Consider the following 22,316-nt stretch of genomic DNA (forward strand, 5'->3'; position numbering starts at 1 on the left):
GCACTCTCTATGCTTAACATAGGTCCTATTTAAGGTAGATACTGGATAAATTTTGGTTAAATGAATAATGTAGTATTTTGGTGAATGTTTATGAAGCACAGTGACACCATTACATTCACTGTTTAAGGAAACTAAGTTGCTGCAAAAATTCTGAAATCGAAGCTTTTTTCACAGACATTAGATACTGTGCAGCCTCAAGTTTTCTTTACTCAAGGACACTCTTCTAGCTTCACTCTTGGATTCTGGGAAAGGGGACCTGCTTCCTAAAATTCTAAATTTGATTGTTTATGTAACATATATTTATATAATATAATTTATATTTATAATATATATTACATAATATATTTAATAAACCTTTAATATATAAAAGATTTTCCAATTTAAAAATCAGAGCTGATACAAAAGGAGCTAAGAATTCAACATTTTATTTGATAATCAAGAGAGTAAGAACACAAATATTTAATGATAATCATAACACATTAAAATGTAATCCCTTGCCTCTGATGCCAAAGTGTAAGTTCTAAAAAGTATCCAAAAAGGAAAATAATCTACAATAATTGACTCAGGTAATGGGAAATTCAAACTACCCTAAAAGATTTTGTTATCAGAAAGCATCCTGGCTGAGAAATAGAATTTTCATGAGTGTTTGTTAAACTTCTCAGGAATAACTTTTTATCTTTGGGAAGTTCTTGTCTGGTAATAACTTTCCTGACATAAGGTCAATGGGGCTAACACCCTTTTCTATTACACTTCCTGTGGTCTTGCATTCAAATACTCACTTGGTTTAGCCCATTTTTACTTGTTCAAGTATAAAAGACAAATAGGCACTTTCATATTTTGTTCTTAATCATGATAATAGCCTGTTTAATAGTACCATAACTGAAAATGTCTTAAAACATGTAATTTAATTTTTCTATATTCTGATCACAAAGTAAAGATATAAGGCAGGAAGATAATAAGGCTGCTATAAGTTTAGAAATTTACTCAAGTATAACAAACTATAGAAATTCAAGAACATTAGATTTTTATTTTGAACAATATATCTATAATTTTGGTGGGAAAAGATTCAAATCAAAAGAATAAAGATAAATATTACCAACCTAATCTCCATTAACTTCTTATTATAGAAGTTTATATATACTATATATATACACACATACATATGTATGCACGTTTTTCAATAATATGTACATACACAACAATTTATAGTTAACTTTGAGTCCACTGTTTCTAGCAAAGTTGCCCTTACATTCCAAAATTATAGATTCACGATTGCCAGAAGTCTGAATTAAGTGAAAATCATTTTAAAATTATTCAGTTTCTAAAAATAAATATAATAGTTAGAATTTAGTAACGGCTCTATGTATTATGTTGGTAACCTCTTTGTAAAATATTACACAAGTAGTTGGTATAAAATATGGAATAATAATCTTATTAATCAAAACAAAAATAAAATGCTGTATTACTAAGAATGAAACAAATAATATGCAATACTAATTTTAAAACATTTTTAGTAACAGTAATCTCTCTTTAAATAAAATTCTACCAGTACACCTATGTATCAAACAAAGGTTGAGTTTCTCCAGTTGAAGATGAAGAAGGGATGTACTCAGTTATCCAGCAGCACCACTTACACATACACAAGCACAAACATTTCCTTGAGAAACTTGTTTTAAAATACATACAAATTCAGAGCCTGATATTCTCTGGTATGTCTCAGGCTCTTTGGCTGCCTTACTCACTTTTCTTTAATTAGGAGTTACTAAACCACACTTGAACTCATTGATAATTTAAGCAGACATACATTTACAAAAATACAATTTTTAGAGAGACAAGTTAGTTGATAGCTTAGCATTGGAAACAGCATGCATTTTCCACATTTCAGATTAATCCACTAATATTAATGTATAGTTTTCATTCATTTGTATTAATATTATCAGATGAACATAATCTATGAGAATTCCAATTTTTGTATCTACAAAATCTTATGAGATTATAGTGAGGAAACTCCACTACAATATTTTACAAAGCACATATCATATAATTTTCTCTCTCTCTCTTTTTCTATATATAGAAGGATATATATACACACACATATCTATATATAAATGGGGTAGTTAATATGTTTCCTCTGTATGGAAAAACAATAATAAAAGATGTGGGAGAATATTGCTATAAAAGATTAAAGCCATCTGACATACTGCTTTTTACAGTAACAACTGAAAAAAGCAAGAACTGCAACAAAATTTTATGCCGATCTTCTAGGCATTATTCAAAATCAATTCCCCCACACAGATTTATTAGTAGATACAATATCAAGTTTTAGATCACACAGTCCCCTGCATGTAAATATTCAAGTTGGTTTTCCAAAAGAAGTAGGAAAAAGCAGCTTTACAGTATCTTCCCTTCCCAAACTCTTTTTTATTTTTCTAGCGTAATGGGGAAATAAAAAAGAATTAAACAGCTAGATATTTTATATAATTCCACAAGGGCCTTTACATGGTAAGCGGTTTTTCTTCTGTTAGAAAAAAATACCCATTGTTCAGGGAGGAATTTGGTGTGCCATTAAATAGATGTGATGGAGCTAAGATGAATTTCCCTGAAAGCCATAGGGAAGATATCAAAATAATAATAATAACAATAACAATAACTGATCAAACAGTTTGATCAATATCACAGTAAGATAAATGATTATGAAGAAATGAAGCTGTCTCTATAAACTACAAACGAAATAAGTTTCATACCTCTATATTTATTTGCCACCTGGCTGTTTCTAACATCCTCGTTGACTGCTGGATGCTATTTTCTTTAATTCAAAAACAAAATTCTGCTGCTTCTACCTGCTTATAACTTAAAATCTGGGAGTATTTTAATCGTTTGCTTTTTAGGAGTCACCATGCTTTTTTAAAAAATTAAGCCACATAGGTGATTAAACACTATAATCTGAAATATACCAATTTGCAACATTGTGAAATAAGAATGCCTGTGTCAAGCATAATATAATGTCTTTTGCTTTCACCTTTGTTTATTTATTGGTAAAAGTAGATAAGGCAAAGCTGTTAGGACCGCTGTTGATCTTGTTGCTCAATAATTATCAGTGAAGATCATTATGAAATTCATGAAAATTAGTAAGTGTGTACATGTTGAATACATTGCATATTTGTGTGCCTGTGACATTTTAATCCCAGTGAACAGATTAGGATAAAACAAGCTTTTCTAACCCACCTTGGGCCACATGTGGCCCAGGACAGCTTTGATTGTGACCCAACACAAATTTGTAAACTTTCTTAAAACATTATGAGGTTTTTTTTGTGATTGTTTTTGTTGTTGTTGTTCATCAGCTATCGTTAGTGTTAGTTGTATTTTATGTGTGGCCCAAGACAATTCTTCTTCCAATGTGGCCCAGGGGAGCCAAAAGATTGGACACCCTTGGGATAAAAGGAAATCATCTCCTTACACGGTTAAGCATTATTCAGGTAAAAAATAAGACCTTTATAACTATCATATCTACATTTCTGCCTTTGAGGTAGGAGGCAAGACTCCACTCCAGCGGCAGGGTTTGGACACCATATCAAATTGAGGACCAGCTAAAACAGGGCGGAGTGGAAGCAGCTTTCCGTAAGACATGCCCACCAGTGTGCCATGTCTGTTTACCATTGCCATGGCAACACCAGGGAGTTACTGCCTTTTTCTATGGCAATGACACAATGACCCAAAAGTTACTACCCCTTTTTAAAAAATTTCTGCATAAATGGCCTCTAATCTACATGTAATTAAAGGATATAAATATGACTGCAAAACTGCACTGAACTGCCACTCTCTGCCTAAGGGGTAGGTAGCCCTGCTCTGCAGGAGCAGGGACAGAGCTGTAACAAGGCCAGAAACATAACACTGCCTGTTCAGTAAAGCTGTTTTCTTCTGCCTCTGGCTTGCCTTTGAATCCTTTCCTGGGCAAGGCCAAGAACACTCGCGGGCTAAGCCTCACTTTGGAGCTCGCCTTTGCAGCATCACCTTGGTTACTGATCAAGCTAGCACTCAATCAACTTTCCTAAACTTCTTAGGTTTCTTAGATTTTGTTGCTTATTTCCTATCAGTTCTACGGCGTAAGTTTTATATTGTTGTTTTTACAAGTAGCATCAAATTCAGCTCATACAACTTGGTTGCTTTCCTGGACTTGTTAGCTGTACAACTGATGTTGAGACTCAATCATGTGATGCTACATATTGTCAATCAATGACATAGACTCAATATTCTACATACCTCCTCAACTAACTAGGCAACATGTGTTAAAAGTACATTGTGCCTAGCAAAATTATCATACATTCCGTGTAAATATTTGTATTCAGTTGAATCAAATTATAAATAAAAACCTATATTTCAAATTACTTTTCTTATATGTTGTTTACTAAACAAGATTAGTAATATCCTCCAAATTCTGTTTACAGAATAGAAAAATTAGACCATGCCTGTGATTTCAGTATCTTGCACATTTTATGTGCTAAAACTGTGTTTAGTGCTACAAAGAAGCACTAAATATGTGGAAAATACATAAAAGAACTCATATGACCACAGTTAATCAAGAACTTTTTTCTCATATAACAATGCTGAGATGCTAGGGAAGTTTTATAACTATATACCACATGTTGTCACTCTTTTTAATCTCAGAGAATTCAGAATTCACATGTGGTTTACCCTCTATTATATTATTGCTGAGAGCTGGCCAAATTTTTGGTTTCATTCTTACTTAAATATCCTTTTGAAAAATTTTATGGCTGGGTGTGGTGGCTCATGCCTGTAATCCCAGCACTTTGGGAGGCTGAGGCTGGCGGATCACCTGAGGTCAGGAGTTCGAGACTAGCCTGACCAACATGGAGAAACCCTGTCTCTACTGAAAATAAAAATTAGCCAGGTGTGGTGGCGCATGCCTGTAATCCCAGCTACCTGGGAGGCTGAGGCAGGAGAATCGCTTGAACCCAGGAGGCGGAGGTTGCGGTGAGCTGAGATAGAGCCATTGCACTCCAGCCTGGGGAAAAATAGCGCAACTCTGTCTCAAAAAACAAAAAAAAAGAAAGAAAAGTAAAGAAAAATTTTATTTTGGGTGACCCCTCTGGCATTGCATTTCCATCACCCTGTGAGGTTTGCGTAAATAAATGGTTTATAACTTATAACCTTTGTTTTCAAATGTTCTGCAGAAAACTGAGCTTATGATAAATGCTTGAGGAATGTTTATTTACCAAGTTGACTTCAAATTTTAACCTTTTACCAAGAAATAAATAATTCTTCACAATGCTAAGTTCCACAAACAATAGATCCTTGAAGCTTTTGAAAATATACTGACTTGCTATCAGGAAAAATCATATATAGAAAAATTAAATCAAACTCCCAGCTTTGAGGGGCTGATTATCATGTTATGAATTTTTATATCTTTAGTGCCGATTTGTATGTATTTGTTCAAATAAAGAATCTCTATTTGTGACAATAATTCTTATAGAAGGACAAATATAGACACTTTTAATTCATCGAACTTCTGGTGACTTTAGGATTGCACCAAAACAGAAAAAAAAAAAAAGCCAACAGCATTTTATCAGTGAAATATGTACATAAACAAATAGAGCCTGTCCACAAAAATTATTTGTGTATTACCCTTGCACATATAAATCTACAAACCAAGTTGACAAGAAAATTTCATGGCAATAATAATTCACAAGTTAACAATAGTTTTTACATCCACCTTTTGATTTTACCTGCATTCATAAATGGAAATGTAGAGTAAAATTTTTACTGACTGCTTTATCTCTCTCTTTTGCAATTGCTCTAATGTCTCTGCACCATAGCTTTAAAAGATTGTCAGCAGCCAGAGCACTTATGTGACTATACATTTCACTCCATAATTCGAAAGTAGGTGAAGAATCACTTATAAACTATAATTTTATTTGGATATTAAAAATATCAAAGAGTTGGCCCGGCATGGTGGCTCACGCCTGTAATCCCAGCATTTTGGCAGGCTGAGGCAGGTGGATCACGAGGTCAGGAGATCAAGACCATCCTGGCTAACACAGTGAAACCCCGTCTCTACTAAGAATACAAAAACAAAATTAGCTGGGCGTGGTGGTGGGCACCTGTAGTCCCAGCTACTCGGGAGACTGAGGCAGGAAAATGGCGTGAACCCAGGAGGCGGAGCTTACAGTGAGTGAGCCAAGATTGGGCCACTGCACTCCAGCCTGGGCAACAGAGTGAGACTCTGTCTCAAAAAAAAAAAAAAAAAAAAAAAATCAAAGACTTAAATATTTATTATTTATGTCATGTGATTTATTAAAACATCTCACAAACCAATTTTGCTTTCCTTCTATTGAATCCATTGCAAGTCTTGCATATGTTTTATCATATGGGCTATAGGTTATAAGATCTGCCGGCCATTCTACTTCATAGCGAAAGTCATCAATATCTATTTAAACATCACTACCAAAATAAATTTTATAGCTCTATAAATCATTATATTTTGGTGCTCAAAAACACATGCTTTTATGTTATACTAAATTAAATACTCACGGTCTTGTTACTAGACAGAGCAAAATGTCACACAGATCCTTGATATATTTGTTTTAGCAAAGAACTAATGTATATCAAGACAATGATTCACAGATTAAGGTAAAGTAGCTCTTCTCAAATAACGACAAATAAAAATAATCTACTTTAGTGTATTTCAAAATATTCATGACCTGAGGTATAGAATATTCTGTTTAGATTCCTGATTTGTCTATGTTAGGGAGCTCAGTCTATCTAAAAGAATATTTAATATGGTAAACTTCCATGCTTTGCATTCAGTAAATGAATGTGGTCAGGATCAGTTGTATCAGTCGAATGACTGTTTCTATCACTTCAGATGTGAGTTTGCTCTTTAAATATAAAACACTTTGCTTTTCTTTCAGGTTATTTGGCTATTTCATATGTTATCTTGTCAGGCTCTCTTAAAGTAAAACTTGCTTTCTATGTAAATATTTATGTCTTTAAAAGGTACTAACCTGAGTGGCAGAAAGTTTTAAAAATATCTGAAATGACCTAAGGCTATGAAGCCCCAAGTATCTCCCTATGATCTTTAATATTTCTGTTAGTACACAAACTTGTAAAACCCTTTTCTTTGACCCAACAAAAACATTCATAGTAACAGTCCCTTCAGTTGGGAAGAATAATCAACAAGCCATTCATTCTTCTCCACGGTAAAATACCTCAATGCTGAAAGAATCTTTCCTCATAACACTTTTGTATGACAAGTTAAAATTCTCTTAAAGTGAAATAATCCCGAAACTGTGCAAAATCACTAATAAATGACAATTGTATGTCTGATTCTTGTTTCCTCTCATAATAGGAATCTAGTTTTAAAAAATTATATTTAATTTCTAGTTCATCATGCCCAGCATACTCAAAATCTTCCTATTACTTAGCATTTCTCAGCCTCACAAGATGCCAATTTGGTTTCTATTTAAAAAACTGTGTCCCTAAGAATCCTTATGAGAATTCATAACTGGGGGAAATAATTTCAGTTGAAGGATCAAAGTGGTAATTTCAGGAAAGTGATACTTAAAGGGAAGTAGTAGAATATGGAAAAAGTGGATCTGGCCAGAGGGAGTGAGTCAGGGAAGGGCAGGTTCTAAGGTAAGAAAGAATTGCATTCTTTCAAAATAAAATAAAAGTTGGTCAGCATTTTGGGAGGCTGAGGCAGGCAGATCATGAGGTCAGGAGTTCAAGACCAGCCTGGACAACAGGTGAAACCCTGTCTCTACTAAAAATACAAAAATTAGCCGGGTGTCGTGGTACACACCTGTAGTCCCAGCTACTCAGGAGGCTGAGGTAGAAGAATTGCTTGAACCTGGGAGGTATAGGTTGCTGAGAGCCAAGACCATGCCATTGCACTCCAGCCTTGGCAACAGAGTGAGATTCCATCTCAAATAAATAAATAAATAAAGCAAATAAAAGTTGTATATTGCTTCTAGATGAAGCAACGGATTGCTAGAGTTACTTAAGGTCAAGTTGGAACAATATCTAGTTGAATTGCAAGGAACTTACAAAATGGAAGAGGTTTGGATTGCATCCTCATGCCATAAGAAGCCCCTCAAAAGACTTTGAGCAGGGAAGCTGAGATATAAATAATGTATAATAACTTATAATTATCCATAGCTATAATTGTGAAATTAATGCTCTTCTTAACAAAATGCTTAAGTATCAAAACTAACGATGTCTCTAGGAGCTGCATACCAAGCTCGTAACTTTAATCACCATTAAAACTTAGTGTATAGATTTATATTTGCTTATACAACTACATAATATATAGGGAATAATGTTTTGCTACTAATTCAACCATATTCCTATTTATGTTTATTTGCTCGTTTCCAGTTTTATGTTATAGTAAACAATGCTGCAATAAAAATTCCTTGTCATATGTCTTTCTATTCAAGTGTCCATTTTATTGAATAAATAAATAACAATAAGGCTGTTAGGCCAAAGATTATAGGAAATTTGAATTTTAATGTTATGATAAAATATATTTCTAATATTTTACAGTAATTTACAGAGTTATGACAATTTATAAGAAACCATTTCCTTACACCATTGCCAGAATAGATGCTACCAAATGTTTTAAAATTTTGCCAATCTGATGAGAGAACTTTGGCTTATAATGTTGTTTTTGGTATTATGATCATTATTTCAGTTCAATAACTATTATTGAAGTTGAGCATCTTTTCACATATTTGGCCATTAGAGTCACCTCTATAAATTGATTGTGTATATATGCCACATTTTCTTTATCTTATCATCTGCTGATGGACACTTAGGTTGATATCTTTGCTATTTCATTTTTATTTTTATTTTTATTTTTGAGACGGAGTCTCGCTCTGTCGCCCAGGCTGGAGTGCAGTAGCGTGATCTTGGCTCACTGCAAGCTCCGCCTCCCGGGTTCACACCATTCTCCTGCCTCAGCCTCCTGAGTAGCTGGAACTATAGGCGCCTGCCACCACGCCCAGCTAATTTTTTGTATTTTTAGTAGAGATGGGGTTTCACCGTGTTAGCCAGGATGGTCTCGATCTCCTGACCTAGTGATCCGCCTGCCACGGCCTCCCAAAGTGCTGGGACTACAGGCGTGAGCCACCGCACCCAGCCTATCTTTGCTATTTTAAATAGTGCTGCAATAAACACAGGAGTGCAGGTATCTTTTGACATATTATTCATTTTCTATTTCTATATGAAATATGGAATATGGCTATCTGAGAGTGGGGTGAAAGACAATGGCTGAAGATTTAAGAAGAATAGAAAAGTTGTGTCATTTTTGATGACATGAAAGCATGCTTTCCGGAAAAAATGTAACATTATTACAGTGGAGTACTTGGTTGTAATCATGAATGTATAAAGATATTTTCTGGGATATATTTTCTCCTCCTCCTTTCTTGTCTTTGCCTAACTTAGATTTGTAATTTACTTATAAATTTTACATATATACATATATGTATACACATATACAATATATACCTATACATCTGTTTGCAAAGTTTTAAGAGTCTATCTTCCCCTAAAGTATGAAGCCTCAATAAAATTAGGAAGCAAGCCATTTTGCTCCCCTTTGGGACGGAGCACAGTGGTAATGTTTGATTAAATGAGTATCTCTGAATGCCAGTGAACCACAAACAAATGCATACTATAACACAAAATACGTAGATCTAGAATATATTGAATGAAATCAAAATTTCTAGCTTTTTAAAATAAATATTAAAGTGGGAGAATACACACATATATACATAGAGATAGAGATATAGAGATGATAGAGTTAGTTATATGGAGATTGAGATAGTTGCGAGATTTTTCCTTGGCGTGTACACTCAGAGCCATGTGGTTTTATATTAACCACTGTGACTATTCATACTTTTGAACAAATTTGAGAGTCCCTTTTTCAGAACCTCTTATGAAAAGAAGAGACCTGAACCTAAAGGTTTAATTGGCATTTTGCACACATAAGTGGATTCAGGAGCTCTGCAGATAATACCTAATTATGTCCCACATCTAACTAAGGTCATAACAAATGCTGTAGTGAATGAAGCACGTATAAATTTATTTTCTTTACACTTTTATCCCTGTTCTAAACACAATGATACCCAACAAACAAGTGGATTAGTAGAACAAGACCACCAATTAATAAATAGCTGCTTCCATCACCATTCTGTCACTTATCACAATGAGAGCCAACTTTGTATTAATGTCATTATAGAAAACAAAGTGAACCAAAACGAATAAACATCGGTGAATCTTAAAGTGTCCTTCTAGGCCTGTGGTCAATTAACTTTTTCTTAAAGTACCGGGTAGAAAATATTTTAGAGTTTGTGGGCCAATAGGTCTCTGTTGCAACTAGTGAGCTCTGTTGTTGCAGTGCAAAAGCAGCCCTAAAAATATGTAAACAAAAGAATTCAGCCATGTTCCAATAAAACTTTATTTACAAATACAATCAGACCCTTGTTCTAGGCAACACTGAGATAATTTTTAATATAATTATTCATTTCTCATACTATATCCATTACTGAAACTGAACCATTTAACTATCCATTTTCCCTCAGTATTACAGGAAAAAAGAAGTCCATCGTTGAATGATTGTGAATTTCAGTTCATTCTTTATGTCCAGGCAGCCTTTAGTTATAAATAAAATGAACAGAAAGCCATGGCAGATTGACCTTGTCCCTTACCTTAGAAGGTTTTCACACAGCTTTTTAAAATATCTGTACTTCTCCTGCTCTGCTTCCCAAACGTGGAGATAAATATGTTCCCTGACAGCCTGACTTTTTCTGAGGCAGCACTCAATTTATCACTCTGTTCCTTGAGCACATTTTCCAAATCCTGACAAAAACATCCCTGAAACCTTCAGAGGGGAAAAATAAACCCTCGTCTCAGGCTCTGTAAATTACCACCAAGTATAGCCATGAATAAAATAAGAATCAATCCTGATTCATGTTTTAGAACATCCCACAAAACGGCAACTCATGCTCCAAAGGCCATTGTCAGAATTTAGACCAGAGAAAATTAGGTAGGAAACAGAAAAGATACTAAATATTCTCTTTCATGCCACTTTTTGTTAAGAAGCCAATGATTAGAGATATCTGAGTGAAACAGTATTAACCTCATGATTTCTCCTAAGCCTGCTTTCCTTAAATTACGTAAAACTCAGAGAAAATGAAAAACAACAAAAAACTAAGGACTTAGAACGCAAAAGCAGGCCCATCACTGACAGAAGGGCTTAGTTGAAATGCTCTTAGACTTCCTGGGAGCACAGAAAAATGCATTAGCCTTGATTGGTTTAGACGATTGCTGACTTGAAAGCTCCTATTTTTAAGAAACATCGGAGCGAGGTAACTTGATGTTCCTTGAATGATGAGTGTAGCCAAAAACAGTCTGTGTAGGAAGGAAAGGAGAGAATATCTACATGTTACTGAAGGGATTGCTAACACTGCAATCACTTATTCTCAAATGTTGTTATAACTATGGGCACTACACAAATAAATTTCCCGCACTCAAGGACAAGTAGAAGATCTAAGAAAGCTACAGACATACAGGAGGCAAACAAGATTAACATCAAAATACATACAAAGGTGGAATAACAGAACCTGGAGTAGTGGATGAAGAAAGGGTTGGGAGAGAAAGCAATGTTTCTTGGAGACAGTGAGAATAGAACTGCTCCTGGAAAGATGGAAGAAATTAGACAGGAAGAAACTGTTGTGAGGAGGGTCAACTGCTATGAGACAAGAAGGAGAATGCAAGGACTACAAAGTGGCACATAGAGACAAAATAAAAGGTGTGCTTCATTAAGCGATTAAATGTGCCTACATACATGGATGGGGCACAGTTAAAAATTATTCTATTATTAATAGAATAATAATAGGAGTTGCATCAATTGATGCTAATTTTGTACCATGGACTGTGCTAAGATAATTCCATGGATTTAGGCCTTAAAACAATCATTTAAATGAGTTGCTGTTATTAATCCCATTTGAAAAAGTGAACATTGTGATTAAATGATTTAATAAAAATCAGACAACTAGTAAGTGCTAAAGTCAGGATTTAAGCCAAGTAGTTCTTAATCACTGTGCTAAACAATTGTAGCAAGCTAAATCTACAGAATTTTTTTTTCTTTTTGCTTGAATGCCAGGCCAAGGTGAATCTATGGCTAATTTAGAAAAAATAAAGGGAGGATCTACTGAATTATTTTGTGCAAGAACATGGGAAAATCAAAGCCCTATACAAGAAAATTGATAGTGAGGAGGATAGAATACAAGTATTAAGCAAGAATGGATTAAAAATGAAAAGACCATATAGCAAGTTAAGAATACAGTCGAGTGAAATGTAAGAGTTTGTAACTGTCTAGTATGGGCAGAAATTGAAGGAAAAGGACAAATGTGAGAGGCAACAGAGACAGAAAAGATTGAAAGTTAGAATTTCAATTAGCCAATATGGAAGCTGGGAGGTTACTAGAAAGAGGGACCATTTCAAGCTGATGGAGAACTGAACATGGGAAGAAGTGTTTGGAAAGATGCAGATAAACTCAGTTTTGATACTATTCTTGAGGTGACAGCAAGATATATACACAGAAAAATCTAGTAGGCAGATGAGGACGGCTCAAAAGTCCTTCATATTCAACACGTTTAAACTGAATTCATGAGACACAAAAATAACAGCAAACCAGACTCCTGCTCGAACTCTCTCTCTCAAATGGTACAAGGCACTGGCTCCCCTGTTGCAAATACCAGAAGGCTAAAGGTCATTCTTGACTTTTCTGCATCATTTCCTCATATACTAATTTCAGACTATCACAAGCCCTGTCAATTTCACTTCATAAATATCACTACAATTTCTCTTTCTCACCGTTGACACCATTACTGCAGTAATCTGGGCTAAAATAATCACTCACCTTTATTACTACAATAGCTGGCTGGCTACCACCTTCCATCTGGCCGACCTGCAGTTCATCCAGCACATTGCAGCTAGAGTAATCCCATCGAAACATAAATTATGTTGTCCACATATCCTCACCTCCCTTAAATCCTCAATTATTTCCAATGCTCTAAGGTTAAAGATAAAACAGCCTTGTACCATGACTCCTGCTTAATCTCCTATCATACCCACTCCAGCCAAAATGGACTTCTAGCTCTTAAGTCAGCCTTGCAATAAAGTTTTTTACATGCTTTTCTGCATTCTCTTTATTATCTAGTTAATACCGACTCATCCTTCAAATCGCAATTTTTAATTATTTCTTCAAAAAGCCTTTCAAATTCTCTTGACTAGGTCAGATAATACTGTCATATTTAGAACATTTCTGGTGTGATTTCCTATTTATTTGTGTGGTTATTATATATGTTTTCTCTCAACTTTAACACCAACAATTCACACTTAACCTGCCTCAATCAGGCTTTTGCTCCACCACACCACTGAAATTCCCCTTTAAAAGGCCAGCAAAGATCCATCTTTCCCAATCCTGTAGTTGATCTGCAATCATCTTGCTGATCTTCTCAGCAGCAATTGACACAGCTCTTTCTTCTTGAAACCTTTCCTTTCTTGGCACCAGGGGCAGTGCGTTCTCTTGGCTTTCTCTTCCTGTTCCTTCTTAATTACTTTGCAGATTTCTCTACCTCTTCTCTATTGCAAAAAATTTGTTTACTCCAAAGCTTAGCATTGGACCTTCTTCTCTATGTACACTCAGTCCCTAAGGGGTCTCTTCTGGTTACAGGTCTACAAACAACCCCCAGATTTTTGTCTCCAACAACTCCCCTTAATTTCAGCCTCATATATCCACTGTCTACTTAACATCATCACTTGGAGATCTTAGAGACATTTCTAATATATTATGTCGATAGAAGAATGGAACACATTTTAAAAATAAATCTAAAATAGCACATTATTTAAAATAGCACCCACTCTGCATCACTCTTTTTCCTCTTGCCCTGACTTATTTTCTTCATGCCATATATATAAAATTGTATCATATATTTAATTTTTACTCTCTATCTTCTCCAACAAAATGCAAATTTTAAAATATGCTACTTTAAAACTGCATTTCCAGTGTCTAGAACAGCACCTGGCATCAAGTAACTGCTCAAAATATATTTGTGAAATTACATCACAGATAATATCAATCACTGTCACTACACTGAAAACTCAACGGAGACAGAAACTTCTTAAGTGTTTAATTACCATTGTTTTCCCAACACCTGTTGAATGGAGATTATTAAATGCTTTTTAGCTGCTTGAATAAGTAGAAATAATATCAGGGTAGTGCAATCTTACCAATGACAAAGGAGGACAGAGTTGCAACAAGGTGTAAATCTAGTAAAAACAGGAAATGCGAGAACGACAAGAACTGGTAAAAGGAAAAAGTATTTATTAATTATGGAGTTATCAAATCATTTTAAGGCCAATTTAAGTATGATGCATACTGATAGCAGATGGTAATTGGCTAAGGAGGCACAGAGACACAGGCTCCAAAGGTAGGCATGATACGGTATATACTATTCTAAACACATGGGTTCTTTTCATTCCATACACCAGTGTTGAAATTCCCCACACAAACATAGCCATACCCCTCTCACCCATACTTAAAAAGTCCTCTTCCTTACTGGGCATCTTAAATCCTAAAGGATTGTCCCTCTTCATTTTCCTCTTTGTGTGAATAAGGAGCCATACATCTGAAAGTTGTGAGGATTGATCATTGCTTAGAATACATTACATTGCATTCTGCATTTCAGACTTTATAGTGAAAATATAAATGATATCCCCCTTACTTATTTGTTAGTGTAAGGAAAATAAAATGTCACTGGTAGATTTAAAAGCAAAGTGAAACTGGAATACCAATAAAAGACTGAGCAATCTAAAAGAGAATATTTGTTAATTCTTCAAAATTTCCCTTGGTTCTGTTCCTTCACTTTCATCTTTGTGTAAAGAAGGTTTTGTACGTCTGAAAATTGTCAGGGTAGAACATTGTTGTGAAATTAAGTTTCAAAGTTGGCTACATTTAGGTAGTGTTTGAAGCTTCTTATTCAAATATTGAAATTGGGAAGTATAAGTACACAAGGATTTGGTAAGTGTAATATTTCCTGGCCTGTCATAATTTTCTAAGTTTAATGATTTTGAAAACTCTTAGCTAGACTATGTAGCTTGCATCTGGGTGTTTGACTCTGGGTAAAAGAGTAGCACTATGGATTGTAGCAGCCAGGAAATGTTAATTACATTATTTAAAAAAGCAGCTACAAGTGTAGGAGCCAGTCCACAAAAGACTCTAAACTGGTCAGAATAAAAAGGCTGTTCAGGTTCTAGCACTGGCAAGAACGAGGACCATGACTCAGCTATGTTTAGCATTCACTTTGATTTACTATCATACGAGCAAATTATCCTTGTGAAGAATAAACACAAGATTAAGAATGCAAGTGAGTAGATGCTCCCTGAGGCTTTATTTTATTCCACACAAGGGCATATTCAAAGTTCAGCTCTACCAGCATTCCATGTAGAGGAAGCAATCCTCTCAGTCAGCAAAGTGCAGAATATGGGAATTTGATCTCTTATAACCATCTGAATGGGAGGTTGTATCAGGACTAAAGGGCTAGCCCCTTTAAGGTAGCTTCTTGTCACATTTCAGATAAACACCTCTGCATTTTATTTCTTAGTGCTTTCTTAGACCATCTAAACTTCCAGTGTAGTAGGCCTAGTTATGGCCCACCGAAAAACCCACTTGAAAAGGAGATGGGAGATGGGAGAGGAAGCTCATCTCACAAATCAGTGCTTGGTTTGGGAAACTGAAGTTGTGTATCCAGCTAGCTAAGAATAAATAATCCTTGAGTAGTAACAGACCACCAAAGTTTTTCTCATTGTAAAAGAAAAAACATGTTTCATAGGGATTAATTAATAGTTTATACTCAATCTCTAAGCAATCTAAAGTAGAAATGGAAAGGAAAAGGGTCTAAAATAAAGACATAAAATTCCACTCCAAACAGATAAAACAAAAAGTATGGAATTGGAATCTGAACAGCATAAGATAGGGACAACTTTGACTTGATAGAAGTAGACATAATTTTTAACCCAGACCTGTCAAGGAAGTATTTCTGCAAAGTCAAAATAAGTTTTTCAATTATTTCCTGATTGGCCTGGGATAAATACAATAGAGAAATATGTTAACCCCTTTGGGTGATGTCTAAAACCAATGAAAAAGAGGAAAAGTAAAACATGTATGCATTAAAAAATGCATCAACTTGTCAGAATTTACCTAATCATAAAATCTAATGATATTCCTCATTCTGAGAGTCTTTTCATTCCATACAGTTTTCATTATCTTGCAAAGTTATACCATTAAAAATCCCACAAATAGAATTAATGAGGGCACATGCTATATTGTGTTTCAGACAAAATGACTGAGTATACTTTTTTTAGGTCACAGCTAACCCTATTTATATAGCTTACATAAAATTACATAGGAAAGAAATGCCAGATATTTAAAAGTTATTCCAGGGACAATCTCATTTTATGATTTCTGAAGCTAAATAACATGATTTTTGATAGATGAGAAATGTACACTTGCAAAATAGACTAGTATACTACTATGGATAAATCCATTTGAAGCTACAGTTTGCTATAAATCATGCTTTTCCTCTAACATGCCTTCACTTATCTCATTAGATAATATTTACTTTCATGGAAAGAATGATGTGGGGATAGGGCTGTAAGAAACGAAGTCCTAGCACAAGTGACCACCCACTCCTGAACTGAACCTGGAAATGACGACAAAAATCTTTAATAAGCATTTCTCCACACTTCATATAGTAAATATGGGATGTGTCTGAGAAAAATATTTTCTTTCTGTTACTATGGACATATTATCATTTAAATGAGACTCTGAGAAAGTGACATTGCACTGGGGAAAATACACCGGCTAATCATCCATTCTCCTTACGTGTGTGACCTCTTAGCCTTCTGTTTACTTCCTGTAAAACCTCGAAGACTCCATGCTTGTTCTTGTCAGACACTGAAAATAACGTTCATCCCTCCTCTTTATATCCAGGTTCACAATCTGAATACCAATGACCAATTCACAGAATGCCACAAATGAAAAAAAAATCCCTAAATCTAACTTATGCTTCTGAAATTGATTAACGAAAGCTCCAATGACTACACTTAGTCGAATTAAAAATAATTTCATTATCTCAAAATAGAATAACATTATTGAGTATTATTTCCAGAACAAGAAAATATAAATATTACTGTTAAATATAAAAGAGGGGAAAATATGGTAATGTACAAGTAGTTGTTCAGCATCAGTACAAACCATACTGATAAATGGGCCAAGAGGAGGTACCAGTACTCCCATCTTATCCACAGGGAATACGTTCCAAAGCACCAAGTAGATGCCCGAAACCGCTAATAGTATCAAACTCTATATATACTACAATATAGTACATTTCAGAGAATGAAGAAGATAGTCACTTACCTCTTTAATAAAGTAGACAAAATGATAAAAACACTGTTGACCCAGAGAGATGCTTTATGAGATAACTCATCATATCTAATCAAGAAAGGGGCATTATCAGAGTTCACCTATGTATTCAGTGCTTTTTAGGTACCTGTTTTATGCCAGGCATGTTCAAACCACTGGAAAAAAAACAAAGAACCAAAGACACAATAGGAGTGCAAGTAAAGTGGAAAAGCAGCACTGAAAGAATGAATACTTTAAGCAGCTTAATGTGAAAGGAACATTAGATTGGAAGAGAACAAAGTGACAATTGGTATTGTTGAAGAGATAAAGAGGGACTATGTTATGAAGCTTTGCCTAAAAGCAAGAGATACAGAGAAGGTGGTGAGTAGAGAGAAGTAGGGTTAAAGTCGTTGTGGATATTAATGATTTTTTAAATTAAAATCCAAATTTATTTCAAATGTCTAAACGCTAGTACCCAAAATAAAAATAAATGACACAAAGAAGAAGTCAAAATACTTATCTCTCTTTTCATAAGAAAATATGAAGTAACTGGGTGGCAGGGCTCTGTAAGAAAACTGCTGTGGACAGTGAAAAGAAAAATAAAACATGGACATTTAGAAGAATTACCAGGGTCAGACTGAGATGAGAGATCATAGACTTATTATGACACCAGTTTTCATAGTTTTGTGATTTTCAATAGCATTCAATACCCCAGTTGAAAAATGCAAAGCCAGATTACTCAATTGAGAAAGGGTAAGGATTTTGCCAGACAGAAAAAGGAAGGAAAAGAGTAATAAAGGGAAATAAAGATTTGTGCAACGAGCACAAATTATATTTATATTTATTTTGTATACAAATTATATTTAATTTGTATACAAATTATATTTAAATTTATTTTGTATACAAATTATATTATATATTTATATTGTATACTAGGTCTTGTTTGGACAGTAAGGGGAGGGAGAATGAGAAAAAAGTCATGGAAGAAAATGAGGTGGGTCAAGCTACTGGATATTGGTGGGAGGAAGAGAGAGCAATGTGAACATTTAGTGTATCTCATGATTTCAAAGTGGAGAAGTTACAGGTAATACCAAGATCCAGAATGGAGGCAATGCCCAGTGGATAACATGGAAAGAAGTGGAATGTCAATAAAGGTAAGGCGATTAAGGGATTTCTGCCAAGGATAATTGACTTACCTTACCTATGTACTTTAACCAGTCCTAAAGATTACAAGAGATATAAATAAAGGAAAATTGCCATACAGACCTCTAAATCAGAAAGAGTAATAAGGAAGATAATAGATGACACTCAGGGGTAGATGGTGGTAATGTAAGTCAAGGCAAAATGAAAAACATATACATATATTTATATATAAATATTTATATATAAATATGAATAAAGTTACACACTGAGGTAAATTGTTATCATTATAAATTCATGATCATCTTGTCAAATATCCACCCCCACCTGCCCCCACAATACAACCTAGATCATGGTACATGACTGTGGTCCAAAACCTGTCTAATTTTATCCATAAACTTCAAATTTTCTCTACCTTGTTCAAACTCTACAGAGAAAATTTAAATTCCAGAAATATCCCTAACTTACAACTATAAAACCTAAATACCTGTTCAAATTGTTATATTCTTTCTTTTCTCTGCTTTTTCTTTATAGGCAGTGTAACTTCTGGTCAAAGTCAACTAATACCCTACATATATATGTTCGTATATATACATATATGTGTGTATATATACATATATGTGTGTATATATACATATATGTATGTGTATATATACACATATATATGTATGTATATATATATACATACATATATATGTGTATATATATACATACATATATGTGTGTATATATGTATATATGTGTATATACACTTTTCATAGATATTTAAACACAATCAAAAATTCCCAATTCAGAAAAGTAAAAGCTCTTTCAAACTTCTATTATTCTCCAGAAACAGCTCTACCTTTCTTTAAACCATCATAGATTAACTCTTTGAATGAGTCACTCTGTCTCCATTTCCTGAACTCCTACTCACAAGTTTTTGCCTGGGTTTCACCCCTCATCACTCCAGCAATACATGTTTAGCTATAATCACCAGTGATCTTCCAGTGTTCAAATCCAATGGGTATGTTTTAGTTCTTATCTCAATTAACCTCTCAGCAACATCCAACAGTGATGATTACTTTGCCATTCTTATAAGACGTTTTTTCCTGGTCTTTAGAATGTGCCAGGTTTCTGTTGTTGTTTTCTTCCTCTATGACAATTCATTTTCATTCTTTGCAAACTCATCTATTCCAATTTACTTTAAAAGTATTAGGATATGTTAAGATTTGTTCCTAAAATTACCTCCTTTTTCACTCTACATTCTCTTCCCAGGGATTTGTAGCGATGCCAAGACTTCATTCCCCATCTATGCCACCAAATTTTTATATCTCTTTCCTGGTTCATTGCCGTTATCTCTTTAATTATATAGCCAACTGTTCACTCTAGAATTATGCTTGAATAAATGAAAGAAATACTCATTTTTACAGGAGGATAAAAGAATAATGATTTCTAGATATATCTTGAGAATTGCTTTTATTTTCCCCTCTTGAGTAAATTTCTATTCTTCCCTCAAGATCTAACTCAAATTCTAAATTATCTGTGATTAATTCCTGAGTCTCTTGTTCTCCCCATCTCCTATAGCAACATGTGCCTACTTCTACAACTGCACATAGCCCATGGTATTATAATTTATACATATGTCTTCCTCCAAATCCCAGTATAGGATCTCCATAATGTCAAAATCAGGTTCTGTTCACATATTTTTTCCAGAACCTGCTACTCTGATGTATGGTAGGTGCTCAAAAATTTTAAGTGAACATTTAAATGCCAGTAGACCAGTACTTCCTAAAATGTGCTCCAGGGTTTTCAAATATATATTAATAGCTGCTCCCAGAAGGAGGGATTCTGTGGTTAAATAAGGCCAGGGAAGTTTATACTAAATCCTGTTTTAGAGATGCCGATTCTCATGTGAAGGACTATAAGAAGTTCCTAAAATAAAAAAACTGTTCAACTTTATTTAATATTTAAATAAGGAAGATGTCTTCCTCTTTTCCTCTTTTAACATACGTATTAGCATTCCTCAAACAGCCTTTCTTTATCTCTTAACATAGTTTGAATTTTAACTCATGAGGATGAGCAAAACACATATTAGAGAACAAGAGAGGATGTCATCTTCTCTTTGATCAGGATGCTCCATGATGATAAGACACAGGCGCTAATTCCTTTAATGTAGCTTTGAAACTTCTTAGTGGAGAAAAATTTTTTATCAATATGGCATTGCTATATATTGATAAAAACATCAAATCTAACATAGTCTTTTTGTGTTTTGTTTTCTACAAAGTCACTAATTCAGGACATTGCCTAGCCATAAAGAATAGCAATATAATTACAGCCACATTCAAGCCATTGTTTTGTTTTGTTTACTGAAAGTGCTCTTTCACTTTTGATATTATCTTTTTGATAATATAGTTGCCTAAGCACCAAATGTACCACCATGCAGTTAGGCGAGTAGCTTGGACAAAAAAAGCATCAATAGCTCTAAAACAAAATTTCCACTTGAAGCTCAAAAGCCTTATCACTTCACTTTCAGAATACGTTGTCTAGTAGTTTGGATAGAATATATTCAAAACCAGACACCCAAAACAACAGTCCTCCCCTAAATGGCTTTTATGCTATGTTATCTTTAATGTGTAACAAAGAAGAAATCTCTATTTGCCAAATAGAAACTTCTAATATATATCATGACAAACAACATTATATAACAATAATAGAGCACCCCTCCTAGTAATCAGAATTCTCATTAAGAACAACATGATAGCAAAACGACTCATCAGCTTGTTGTGCTCTTTTTCTATTTGGGACAAGTGTGAGGAAGTTACAGGTTGTTTGTGTGCAGCCCAAAATGACAGGCAAGAGAAGTTACTAAGCAACCTTAAGTACTTGCATTTTTCTAATCTTTAAAAGCTGTCCAAAGCTGAATAATCCTATAATATACAGGTAACAGGAAAAGCAATGTGGGAGGTAAGTTTTTGACTGAGTGAAAATGTTTTGTTTAATAATTCTAAAATTCTGATTCACTATGAGTTCATCTGTTTTAGTCTTAAAAATTACTTCAGGTGTATATAAGCCTCTTCTACTCACTGTCACATCTTATACTCACTGTCAACAAGACAGACCAGGTCTACAATGAAAAAAAGCATAATGGAGGTTTGCAGGTGGGGCAGGAGTGGTCCTTATGCCTCCTGAAACCAGCTTGTTTGCCTATTAATTATATTATTCCTATTATGTAAATAGGATCTTCTGCTTATCTCAACATCAGCTCTTTGTTCCTTTCACAGCACTATTACAACAACAAATCATGCACTTGTTTCCTTGTTTAGGTCTGTTCACATTTGTCTTTCACCAAAGTGCAACCTTTAGTACTGTAGGAACTTTTCCATCCATTCCTCTTCTTTCACTGATCCTGACAGAATGCTTGACACAGAGTAGCCCATCAATGACTAAAGGATGAATAGGATACAGGGCCGTAGTATAAGTAAGTACTTCTGTCTCCTAAGGGATAGTTTTCATATCTCTACATGAATCTTAGACTTCCCAGAACTAGCTGAATATGACTGACAATCTCCATCATACACACTAGGAAAGGCAAGACAAGTGAGAATTCCCCAGTCCTTATTTCTTTTCATTAAGGAACCAACAAACAGAGAGCCAAACAAGAGCTAAACAAGAAACACTTCCTTATATTTTCTGTCTCAGCAAAACAAGT

At 34.5% G+C, this 22,316-nt stretch overlaps 1 protein-coding gene across 15 annotated transcripts in view; it reads right to left on the reverse strand.

Annotated features, from left to right (window-relative positions):
- DGKB (diacylglycerol kinase beta) overlaps positions 1-22,316 on the reverse strand; it is a 799,601-nt gene that overhangs the window by 721,157 nt on the left and 56,128 nt on the right. The window lies entirely within an intron of this gene.

This window comes from Nomascus leucogenys, chromosome 11 (genome assembly GCF_006542625.1).
Source record: "Nomascus leucogenys isolate Asia chromosome 11, Asia_NLE_v1, whole genome shotgun sequence".
Classification (NCBI taxonomy): Eukaryota; Metazoa; Chordata; class Mammalia; order Primates; family Hylobatidae; genus Nomascus; species Nomascus leucogenys.